We start from the raw sequence: 13,254 nt of genomic DNA on the forward strand, positions 1-13,254 counted from the left end.
TTACCAATGTCAAGATCAAGTCTACTTTGTCCAAAATCCATCCATCACCCATGATGCGTGTATTTTATATGTGGTTTTTACCTTATATTTACTCGTATTTCTGTGTTATTTATGTAGTGATTAGCTACAAATGTCCCCCGAATAGCCTACTTTGGCCTGTCTTGTATTAATTGCAGGAATGAGCCGGAGGGAGCATAATCAAGCCTAAACATTACCCGTTTGCATGCATTTTGAGGAAAGAGGGATCAGAGCTTGGAATCTGTCACCTAGAGATGCGTGAAGTGGTTTTGGAAGGTGTTCAAGAGTTTATCCGTGCTAATACAGCTCGATCGACCAAGTTGGCTGGTGAAACCGGTCGATCGAATGCTTTATGTTGCTGAAGATCCTCGATCGAGTTGTCACTGTACTCGATCGAGATGGGGTGTTTCCTGGTTCCTCGATCGAGCACTTAATGTTCTCGATCGAGACATTTGGCCTGGATTTTGCTCGATCGAGTGGTTTTATTCTGCTCGATCTAGTAGGTTCTGCCGTAGGAGTACTTTACGCAAATATATTTTATTTTTTATCTTTAGAATAAATAGTTTGACGGCAGGAGAACAAACTATCACTTCTTTTACCTTTAATCTTTGGATCTGAAAACTTCTTCTTCTTCCCTTTTATCTCATTCCTTCTTTACTCTTTAGACCTAATTACTCCATTGCTACTCTCTTATAATCGGTATTTCTACTCCTTATTTCAATTAATTATTATTGCTATTTCATTCTTGTTTTCATCTCTTCTATTGGCTTATTTTCCCCTTATCTCTGTTAGCAACTTATTCATTATGCCTAGTTTAATTGTTATGGCTATTATTCTTCTTCCCTCAACTTTGATTATGCATAGCTAAATCTTTTATGCTAGGACATAGGGGAGCCATGGTAATTAGGGAATCATGAATAAGTGATTAGTGTTTGGTGTAAATTTAGTCTGTGTTGTTAATCATTGCACTTAACTGTAATTAGTTGCTTGAGTCGACGCATTCAGCTAGTTAATATCGTTATGCCCTGACCTGGATCGAGAGATTGGAAGGGGTAAGACTTGCAATGAACATTAGGGCATGCTAGTGAGGGTGAAAGCTAAGTTAGTAATGTTTTAGGGTGAATAGCAGACCGAGAGGACCTTTTCATTACCCTGCAGACCGAGTTTATGCTGACCTATGACCCTAGACTAGACTCCTAAAGAACCATGGTGAACTGACTGTCCTAGCTGTTTCTCTCTATCTGTTGATGCTCTCTTTCTCTTTTAATCTCCATAGTTTAGAACAAACCATTAAAACCCCCAAGAATCGGTTACTCGGACAGACTTAGTTTAGCATACATTTTCCCATCTCCCCGTGGATAAGATACCCGACTTACCTCTACTATATTTATTAGTTGAGCCAGTTGGTTTATTTTTGATAGGGTTGCGACAGCTGTAGATACTTCATTTCTGCACCTCCCGCAAACCACCCGGTGATGATTGGGCCGCATGTTTGGTACGCAGAACGATTTATGACAGTTCGTAAGTTTATTATCAAGTGATAGCTTAAATATTTGTGTCTATCCCTTGGTTGTCATCTACGCGCCGATACGGTCGTTTTGACAGTAATTAGAGTTCATTTGGAGTTCGGGTCAAAAACCGCTTCGTTTTCTAATAAACCGTTTAAAATGCCGAGTCGGAATGTTCAAGAATATTCCGGATATTTATATTCTATAATATAATTTTATGTTTTTTTGGTAAATATTTCCCGAAAATCATATTTTAAAAAATAAGGAAGTTGAGATCTACCGCAATTCCATAAATGAAACGCGGAAATCTTTCTTCCCAGGAGAAAACCTCTGGGGAAAGGACGCAGCAGCTGCTGCGCCTCTTCGAAGGATCGCAGCAGCTGCTGCGCCTCTTCCTATGCTCTTTTCTGCGTATTTTCAGATCTTTTCGAGATTTGTTTCCAAAGTTTCAGTCATTCCATAATTCCTCCGTGTGATTAGTATAAATAGGGACATTCGTTCCTCATATTTCTCACGCGAGTGTCCGCCCTTCTCTTCTCCCTTTGCATTTTAAGAACGCGCTCTAAGCTTATTAACGTCTACGTGCTTGATCAATCGACCACGTAACCTCGGTTCCTTTGGAGTACCAGTCACGTTGCTTGACCGACCAATTTGACCAACTACACTCAATTAATCAATCAATTTAATCTAAATCCTCTCGCGAGGGCACTTTCATCATACATTCGAGTCGAGCAATTACTAAACGTTAACTTAGTTAATCTTGTTTCGTCAAACATGTAAGTCTGAGGGTGTAAATCCCATATTTTATTATTGTATTTTATTATTGTACCAATTAATGTGACACCCCGTGATAACGCGGAAAATATAACTAATAAATTAAAGCGGAAATTTGTGATATTTTAAAAACTTTTTGGTTATTAGTTAAAGATTAACACGCGGGTGCCAAAATAAAATGAAACAAATACAATAATAGACAAAATTAGGTTATTACAACCCAAGTCTAGAAGGCGGGGAAAAGATATCCCACAAATAAACATAGAAAGTGTTTCTAAACTAGAAACTAAGGTCCAAGGGTTTAGTTCTCGCTAGCCCACACCTCTTCCCCACGTAAGCATCTTCACAACCTGTCATTCATGTAAACATGAACGCCACAGTCAGTGGGGAGTAACTCAAGGTTCTCCCAGCTACAATATGTCGAAACGAACATAACAAAGAACATAAACAAACAATCATATTAGATAAGACATGAGTGGATCGAATCATAACTAAACATGGGATCATACGTGTTTAAACCAACAAGAGTAAAAGAAATGATGGAATAAACAAGTAAGGCATAAGCAACAATAAATAAATGGAAAAGAAGGACAAGGAAACCGACACAGCCACTTAGCCACGAGCACGTGTTTCAAGGAGATATGACCACAATAACCATCCAAATAATGCAAGACATTTATCACTCTTAGACTATAATTTCCCCGGGTAGGACTACGATAATAATACGGTCCTAGTCTAAATCTGCAGATTCTCGGGTGTACATCCCGATTCGACGTGCGCCAGCACAGTACGCACCCAGGACTCGACTACTAAGGAGACCGAGTACCCCAATCGCCAGAACAACACGAAAGTAGTGGAAAGACTAAGATAAGACTCACTTGCCAGAACAGCACAAGTGGCCAAAAGCCGTACTTGCCAGAACAGCACAAGTAGGCCAAAACCGTACTTGCCAGAACAACACAAGTAGGTCAAACCCGTACTTGCCAGAACAGCACAAGTAGGTCAAACCCGTGCTTGCCAGAACAACACAAGTAGGGCAAAAATGTATGTCAAACACGTACGATGGTAATATGGCATTTCTACAAGAATACGACTCTTACAAATAATTATTTATAATAACCTTTTCATGCTTGTAACATATAAATAAACATTTCATTTCATAATTATACGTGCCGGTTAAATAGAATAAACAAGTACAACAAACAAGTACATGGGACGGGATTATTAATGTCACACTCATACTTATGGCTTGTATCTCACCATAAGTACGGATGGGAACATCGGTCCCGACGATCATATCACAACTAGAGGGCCTATGGCTCACCCCTAGTGTCCGATAGGACCAAGGCTCAGGGACGGGATTATTAATAATATGACTCTTCACAAAAAACTATTTAATGATAATGACTCATACTTGTGTTATATTACTAAACATTCCATTTTATAATTTAACATGCCGGTTAAATAAAATATAATGAGCGATAATGAATAATTTACGTTATGTAATATGCGAGGTAAAATGTGACCAAATCCAAGACTGAATATTGAAGACCTATTAGGTGGACACTGAAAGTTTAACATCACAAAAATATCCTCCTAGTTGAAAAACAAGACTGAATATTGAAGAGTACATTTCACAAGCTCGGAAATTCCGTTTCTTGAGTCCTCTTAAAGAATACTAAACTAGTGACAGAGAATCAGCAGCTCACATTTCAAAAGAAGGTTTCTTACTCTCTTAAGTGCGAGAACAATAATACTAACAATCAAACAAAGGGCCAGCAACAACGCCGACCTGACCCGTAGCATTGATCAGTAGCAATGCAAACTAGGTATAAGACCAAGGAGGGCATGATGGTCATAGCTAGCATTAAACCAAATCACCAATTGAACCATCCAAGTCAAGGTCTAGACTTCAATGAACCAGTACCAACATCCAACCCTACTTTCCAAGTTACTTAAGTATTAAACTAAATTCAAGGACTAAAGTATGAGACTGGAAGAAAAGGGAACATGAAGCATTATTTGGCGATCATCAAATATGAATGTCATACAACCCATCCCCAGAATTCAACATGTATCCATCTTAGTTTCAGCTTTTAATCCCTCTAATTCGACTGCCCATAACACTACACAAACCGGACCAAAAATGGTACTCCGAAACAGTCCATAAATCACCATTTTTATGACTAAAATCAATCCCGAAAACGCAATACGAAACTATCAATTTCCGACCATTTTACCACAACCACCACCATCTTATACAAGTAAATAACCATGGAGCTAAAGACTCGATTTTTCTTCAAGTAAACACAATCAGGGAGAAAGATAAACCACATACAAACATACATATGAAATAAACGATTCACATAAACACGTAATCTTGAGATAATGTCGAGTAACCTATCACCGTTACCTTTTTTTTTGCTCTCCTAAACGCCACAGGAACTGCCCAGGGATGACTCCAAACCCAAAAATGGAATAAATCAACCCAAAATCCTCATCCTTTGAAAGACAGCCGAATGAAACAAGATGAAAGCTTGACTCTTTCTTACATACAAAGAAGGAGGACGAGGAGAGAAAGCCATTGGTGTAAAATTTATCGAATTTGGTTGAGAATGGAGGCGGGATCTGAGGTTGGAAGTGACGGGTTTCAATGGAGTTGTGGCCTGTGTGTTTTGGGTTGTTTGCAGTTGATTCGAAAGGAGAAAGGGGAATGAAGGGGGGTGGGGTTGCGGATAGACAACAACAAATAAAAAAAATATTAATAATAATATATAATAATTATAATAATATATAATAATAATATATATTAAAGTAGAGTGTAAGATGTAAGGTGGGTGTTGTGTTGTCGATAAATGGTTGGTCCGGATCAAAGTAGGTCCAAGGTGAAATGTGACGGTCTATAGCTAGACGGGAAAAATGTCTCGAGTTTATTTTAACTTGAGACGGAAACTAATATTATTACTGTCACTATGACTGTCACTATTATTGTCCGACCAAAAATATGTATACATAAATCCTTATATAAATTATGCCTCAAAAATATAATTTAATAATACGTATTTTTATATAAATGTGCTTTAAAATATTACTTTTATAAATATCGTATTTGAAATAAAATTACTTAAATTGAATAAGTCAAAAATATAAAATAAAGCAATCAAACGGTTTAATAAATTTTAAATGTCAAAATGGAAAATTCGCGAGTGTTACAATCACCCCATCTTTTAAAAAGTTTCGTCCTCGAAACTTGAAAGTAGAAATGAAAGGTTAAATAAAATAAAACTGGAATTTGGAATCGGTAACCAAAATATTTAAAAGGTCCCTTACTCGTAAAAATTAGAATTCTTTCAAAAGTTTCAAATAACATTTTTTGACAAAACTAGGTCGAAAGGTAAATCATTTGTATAAATAAAAATCAAAACACTTTCAAAAACCTCAACGAAGAGTTTTCAAAAGGGGTAAGTCTCATTCATGGAATGAAATTGCTCTTGTCGTGCACACAAGAACGCTAACTTTCCAAGTCAAAGACAGATTTAAAACAAAAATCATTCGCCGACACGCGTAGAACAAGTTATTAAACGTCTCTAATAACGAGTTCTAACATCCGATCAACGTTAAAATCAAAAGAAAAAAAAAAGATAATCCACTCAAATTTTCTTTTGCAAAAGCCAAAATGGAAATAAAGGTTTCACTTTTAAACTCAAAAAGGAGTTAAATTCCTAAAAATATAATATTAAACTTTGACAAAGAAATCATAAATAGATCAAAGTTAATAGAAATTGGATAAAATTTAAAGAAGTCTCGGGTTTAGCAATTAAAATCATGATAAGTGAGTTTATATTCCAACAAGTAGAGAACTAAATCAAATTTTCATTTTCGGCCCCTTTAAAAATAGGTAACGTTTTGTGAGAGTAATATATATTTTTTTTTAAACAACGAATCAAAAATGGTAGCTTGAAATGCTTAGAAATTGTACGAAATGAAAAGAACTTAGATGTCATAAAAACAAAGCACATTAAGAGGTTCCAAACTTAACTAACCAAAGAGCTATGATGAATTTCCTAGGGGTAAGAGTCGAAGTAAGGTCAACGAAGATGTCAAAGATAGAGTTTTATAGGTTACGAGCATCAAACTTAAAGGAGGAGCACGACGAAGCGAGGAAGAGAGGTATGAACGGTAACGTTTAAGATCAAAGAAGAAAGGGAATTAGACAACAAGGGAATGTCAGGTATTCACATCTCAAACAACATCATCTTGAATGGTTCCGGAACTTCCTAACAACAAAACTTATAATCACAACACTCCCAAGGATTTCCTCAAAACACTCATGTTATTTCATCTTAATGTGGGGTAATATCCGTATAATACCCTTTAATTGTAGGATTATAACGCAAAATTTATATGTAATTTATAGTCATAAAACGAAAATAACAAGGAAACGATAAAGATTAGAAATAACCTTCGGTCCTAGTGCAAAATGGCAATGAGAGATCAAGGTAGATCTCCTCCTAATTGTTGCACCCAAGATAGTCCGAGAAATGCCCTTGTGCTAGAAGGAATCCTCTAATTGCCTTGCAATATAGAGAGGATTGTTTTGTGAGTTTGTGTTGGATGAGAGATCCGAATTTCTGAGAGGCACTTTCTCAAAAACCCTAGAATTTTTACAAATGAAATGATTAGGTTAGAAGGGAGGAGAAACTCTCCCTTTTGTTCTCCTAATCTCGGTTTGGCCGAGTGGATCAAGGGGGAAATGGGCTTCCATTTTCTCCTTATGTTTAACTCGTGGTCCGAGGCTAAAATGTATACGACGCGGTGTTTATTATAAACTGTTATCGGTTATCGGAAATTAAGGCATCAACTAATAATACGGGTTAGTTGAATTATTAATACATGTCCGACAAAACAAAACAGATTGTATAATTATATTCAATATACATTTAATTAAATATAAAACGCTTATATTCAATTTTACGAATTAACCGCTTAATTCGCCTTAGCCATTATTATTTAATCCGTATTAAATAAAATATCTCAACATCACATTTTCGACTAATTATTAGTCGATAACTCGACTAACCGGTTAGTCAAAATTGGCATCTACATGACTGTATTTTCATATCGTCACATCTCTCAAACGTATCCTATAGGTGTGACTTTTAGGGACCAGTTGATCACCGCCATCTGTATGACAATAACGTCAAACTTATCTAGCAAGCCAACCGTTATTGATAAACGTGGACCAACTGATAATAATACCAAAAGTATGCCCTTTGATCCTTTTAGAGATTTATAAGTCCTTGCACTAACTGTTAAGGACACCAGCCCCAACAAGCTCCCACTTGTCCGTACAAGTGTATGTGCAATGACGTTATCCGCACTAACTAGAGGACACAAGCTCCAACAAACTCCCACTTGTCCGTACAAGTGTATGTGCGATAACCGATTCTCATATTCATTTAAAATTTCTCTCACTCAATGTAAAACAATTTGCAGATCTGGATCCACAAGGTCGTATTTTACAATCGATCTGTATCTAGAGTGGTTTCCCCGACTAGAGAGTAACTTAACTGATAAAACGAATCCGTATCCGAGCATGGCCATGCATTTCGATTCTGACTCCTCGAGTAGCCCCGAGAAATATCGAGTACCTGATAAAGGCTGAATATTTCCTTCAACTCGAACTCCTTCCGATCTAAGCACAACATGAAATGACCCGAAAACAATCTACTTGGCCCCCGTTACGGATGACCGTGAGAAAGAAACCAAAGTCACCCAAAATCTGCCTTAGTCTCAAGAGACAGTCGATAGTCAAAAGAATCGACTCTTAGGATCACCATGGAAGTCCTATCCACGACCGGGCACCGAATGTTATAAAACATTTAGGACTCCACGTCGATGTCACAATTGTGTCCTACGAAATATCCGTATAAATCGCCTCTGATTGATTGGTCACAACCGGTTGACTTATGGCTCGTTGAACCCACCATCAACCAACGTCACAAAATAATTGCGAGTTATCACTCATGTGGGCAATTAAGGACTGAAAAATATAATGTTCGTTCAGTTCACTTTGTGGTGTTCAAAATTTGTCGTACAAATCCACATGAAAAACAAAATATATATAAAATATCAAAACGATGATGTTGTATAGAGTACAAAAGCGAATGAATATCCATAAAAGAGTACTACAACTTAGGAACACGTTTAATTCCCATGGAATTAACGTGCCCTTCATGCTTATCTTGTCGTAATGCTTTAGTGAGAGGATCTGCTATGTTATTATCTGTAGCAATCTTTTCTATCACTACTTCCTTTTGCTCCACGTAATCTCGGATTAGATGAGCTTTCCGTTGTACATGTCTAGACTTGTTGCTAGACTTTGGCTCCTTAGCTTGGAAGATGGCACCACTATTGTCGCAATAGATGGTGATCGGGTCATTCGAACTGGGCACTACAGATAGCCCATGTAAGAATTGACGCATCCATATTGCTTCCTTTGTAGCTTCGTACGCGGCATAGTACTCGGACTCGATCGTAGAATCTGCTTAATAACAGTTTGTTTCGAACTCTTCCACCGATCGCAGCGCCATTAAGAGTAAAAACGAATCCAGACCGAGATTTCGAGTCATCTCGATCCGTTTGGAAGCTAGCATCTGCAGAATCGGTTGCGCATAGCTTTTGAGAGCCTCCATAAGTCAATGCCCAATCTTTAGTCCTCCGGAGGTACTTAAGAATGTTCTTGACAGCCAGCCAATGTGATTCACCTGGATGCTGTTGGAATCGACTTGTCATACTCAATGCATATGCCACGTCCGGACGTGTGCATATCATGGCATACATGATTGATCCTATAGCCGAAGCATAAGGAATCCGTGCCATGCTCTCTTTCTCTTCCGGTGTCTCTGGTGCCTGAGACTTGCTCAAATGCACCCCTGGAGCCATAGGAAGGAACCCCTTCTTGGAGTTAGTCATGCTGAATCTCTCTAGGACTTTGTCTATGTAAGACTCCTGACTGAGAGATAGCATCCGTCGTGATCTATCTCGATAGATACGGATGCCTAGAATTCTTTGTGCCTCTCCCAGATCTTTCATCTGGAAATGGTTTTTCAACCATACTTTCACCGAAGTTAAGAGAGGTATGTCATTCCCAATCAGAAGTATGTCGTCAACATACAATATTAGGAAGACAATCTTGCTCCCACTCGACTTGATATATAGACATGGTTCCTCGACCGATTGAGTGAATCCATTTTCTTTTATCACTTGGTCGAAGCGATGATTCCAACTCCTTGATGCTTGCTTAAGTCCATAAATGGAACGCTTAAGTTTGCATACTTTCTTAGGATATACTGGATCGATGAAACCTTCGGGTTGTACCATGTACAACTCTTCCTCCAAAAAGCCGTTTAAGAAGGCGGTTTTCACGTCCATTTGCCAAATTTCATAGTCATGAAAAGCGGCAATCGCTAAGATAATCCGAATGGAACGCAAAGATAACTACGGGTGCAAAAATCTCATCGTAGTGCAAACCTGGCACTTGGGTGAAACCTTTAGCAACTAGTCGTGCTTTGTAGATATCTTGTTGACCTTCCACAGAATGCTTTATCTTGTAAAGCCATTTGCATTGAAGGGGACGAACCTTAGCAGGTAAGTCAACAAGATCCCACACGTTGTTCTCATACATGGAGTCCATCTCGGATCGCATGGCCTCAAGCCATAGCTTTGAGTCGGAACTAGTCATGGCACCTTTATAGGTTGCGGGTTCACTACTCGTTAAGAGTAGAATGTCATCTATGTCATGTTCCTCGACCATACCAATGTATCTGTCCGGAGGAATAGAGACTCTTCCCGACCTCCTAGGTTCCTCAGGAATGTTAACCGCAGCCGGGATTGAAGGAATAGGTTCCTCCAATAGTTGCTCGGTACTTGGTTCTGGAATCTCCGACAGTTCGAAGGTTCTATCACTCTTTGCATTCTCGAGAAATTCCTTCTCTAAGAATGTCGCACTAGCCGCAACAAAAACACGTTGTTCGGTTGGCGAATAAAAGTAATGACCAAGCGTTCCTTTAGGATAACCTATAAAGTATGTCTTGACCGATCGCGGGCCGAGCTTATCCTCGTGTCTCCACTTGACATAAGCCTCGCAGCCCCAAACCCGTATAAAGGACAAGTTAGGGACCGTTCCCTTCCATAGTTCATATGGAGTCTTGTCAACACTTTAGACGGACTTGATTAAGTATTAGAGCGGCCGACAAAAGAGCATAACCCCATAATGAATCAGGTAAAACCGTGTGACTCATCATGGATCGAACCATATCAAGTAGTGCTCGATTTCTCCGTTCGGACACACCATTCAATTGAGGTGTTCCAGGTGGAGTTAACTGTAAGGCAATCCCACAGTCTTTGAGGTGTTGATCAAACTCGTGAGAAAGATACTCGCCACCACGATCCGAACGCAGTGTTTTTATCTTTCTACCCAATAGGTTCTGTACCTATTCTGTATTCTTTGAATTTCTCAAAGGATTCACTTTTGTGCTTCATTAAGTAGACATAGCCATATCTACTTAAATCGTCCGTGAAAGTGATGAAATACCTATAGCCTTCTCGTGCGGTGATTGACATAGGGCCACATACATCCGTGTGTATGAGTCCTAATAGGTCAGCAGCGCGCATTCCAACACCTTTGAAGGAAATCCGAGTCATCTTACCGATGAGACATGATTCACACGTGCCAAATGATTGAAAATCAAAGGCCGAGATAGCTCCATTTTTGATGAGCTGTTTTACGCGTTTCTCATTAATGTGTCCCATACGGCAGTGCCATAGATACGTTTGATCTTTGTCACCAACCTTTAACTTTTTATTCATTACGTGTAATATTTCCGTGGTCTGATCTAAAACATAAATTCCGTTCATGGAGACTGCCTTGCCATAAATCATATCGTGTAAAGAGAAAATGCAAGTATTATTCTCTATTACAAATGAAAAACCAAGTTTATCAAGTGCAGAAACTGAAATAATGTTTTTAGAAAGACTAGGTACATAATAGCAGTCATATAATGACAACTCAAATCCGCTAGGAAGCTGGATCATATATGTCCCCTTTGAGATGGCAGCCACTCTTGCTCCATTCCCAACACGCAGGTCCACCTCACCCTTTACGAGGGGTTCGATGTTTCGGAGCCCCTGCACATGATTACACAGATGAGAACCACAACCAGTATCAAGTACCCAAGTTCCGTAACTTGCGTGGTTAATCTCAATCATATGAATAAAAGTAGAAGAGAGAGAAGACATACCAACAGGTTTAACACGACCTGCCTTTAAGTCCTCATGATAAACAGGACATGTACGCCTCCAATGCCCAGTCTTGTGGCAATGATGGCATTCCATGTTTTCATTCTTGCTCTTTGTCGCGCCCGATGAGGTGCTCGACTCACCAGGCCCACTCTTACCTCGAACCCGACTTCTTGAACTTCGGTTTACCTCTCGCTAGGTTTGCCTGAGCTTTGCCCTTACCTTTCCCTTTGTTGGACACAACGAGAACATCCTGTTTCAAGCTCCCACTGAACTTCATGTCCTTCTCGGTCTGTACGACGAGAAGGAGTGCGATTCATGTGGGGTTTTCTTCAAATCATTCATATAGTAATTCGCTCTAAATTGCAAAAAACCATCGTGGAGTGAATGAAGCATGCGGTCGATAACAATGTTCTCGCTGATGTTACAATCAAAGGTCTCCAGCTTCTCGACATTCTCAATCATGCCGAGAATGTGTGGGCTAACCGGTTGGCCCTTTTCCGAGTCTCGCGTCAAAGAAGCGAGTGGTATGCTCATAGGTCACGATTCTCGGTGCTTTCGAGAATTCCTTAGTGAGCGTGGTGAAAATCTTGTTTGCACCATGGGCTATGAAGCGTTTCCGCAAATTGGATTCCATTGCAAAAATGAGTACGTTTTTAATCGCACCCGCTTCCATACGAAATCATTAAACTTGGTGATTTCAAAGACTCTAGCCGTGGGATCTGGGTTTGCCGGGAGGGGCTCTAATAGATATTTGAGCTTCCCATCGCCAGCGGCAGCATTCCGTAATGCCGCCTCCCGTCTCCGGTTTGATCCATCATTCTTCGATCGAGTGGACTGATTCATCCGATTCATGAAGATCTCGAAGCCGGACTCACGGTCCAATGTGGCACTTGGCATTGGGTTATCGTAGAACCACCATTTGTTATTAGCGATTAAAAATTCGTGATCTACACTGTAAAAGAAAGAAAAACAAGAACGAAATAAGCAACTCATCGAGGTGATTTAAGTCTATTTTAAAATTCATTTTAACGTGTAGACTCTCGCACTTGCATAATTGATCTCCCTCAAGAATGATACAAGTGATCCCAAGACTCAATTTCTGTAAATTGATAAGCCAACTGTTTAGCTAATTCTTCCGTAAGAACTCTTGGTCGATAGATTTCCGTAAATCCTATCTATAGTCCACCATAGTCACAGGATCGCATTTAGTGACCATAGTGTTGAGATAAAATAGGTCAATCGGTTCCAACTTACCCGACGTAGAAGGGGTCATATTATGCCTACCGACGAAGAAGGGACTCATTAGAGTTTGACCTATAAAGACCGTTCTCAATTTTTGTTTATACGAGGAAGATCCCATCAACTTAATTATAATTCATTTTAAGTGAACGAATAACTAGCGTCTGCGTGAATGAATCAATTTGGGTGATGGCTTAAAATCGTGTGACATGAGAATGTCAATGAAAACTAACTCGTGACCTCTATATGTGTCAGTTTTCATGCAATAATTAGGTGGTTTGGTTTTTAGGCGGAAAATGATGCATACTATCGTTACGATAAAATGAATAAATGAATGCAATACGTAAATAAAATTCCTAGTGTGGCCTATCCTAGTAAAATAAAACATAAAACAACTTTGGAATCCACCGTT

This window comes from Silene latifolia, chromosome 1 (assembly GCF_048544455.1).
Source record: "Silene latifolia isolate original U9 population chromosome 1, ASM4854445v1, whole genome shotgun sequence".
Classification (NCBI taxonomy): domain Eukaryota; kingdom Viridiplantae; phylum Streptophyta; class Magnoliopsida; order Caryophyllales; family Caryophyllaceae; genus Silene; species Silene latifolia.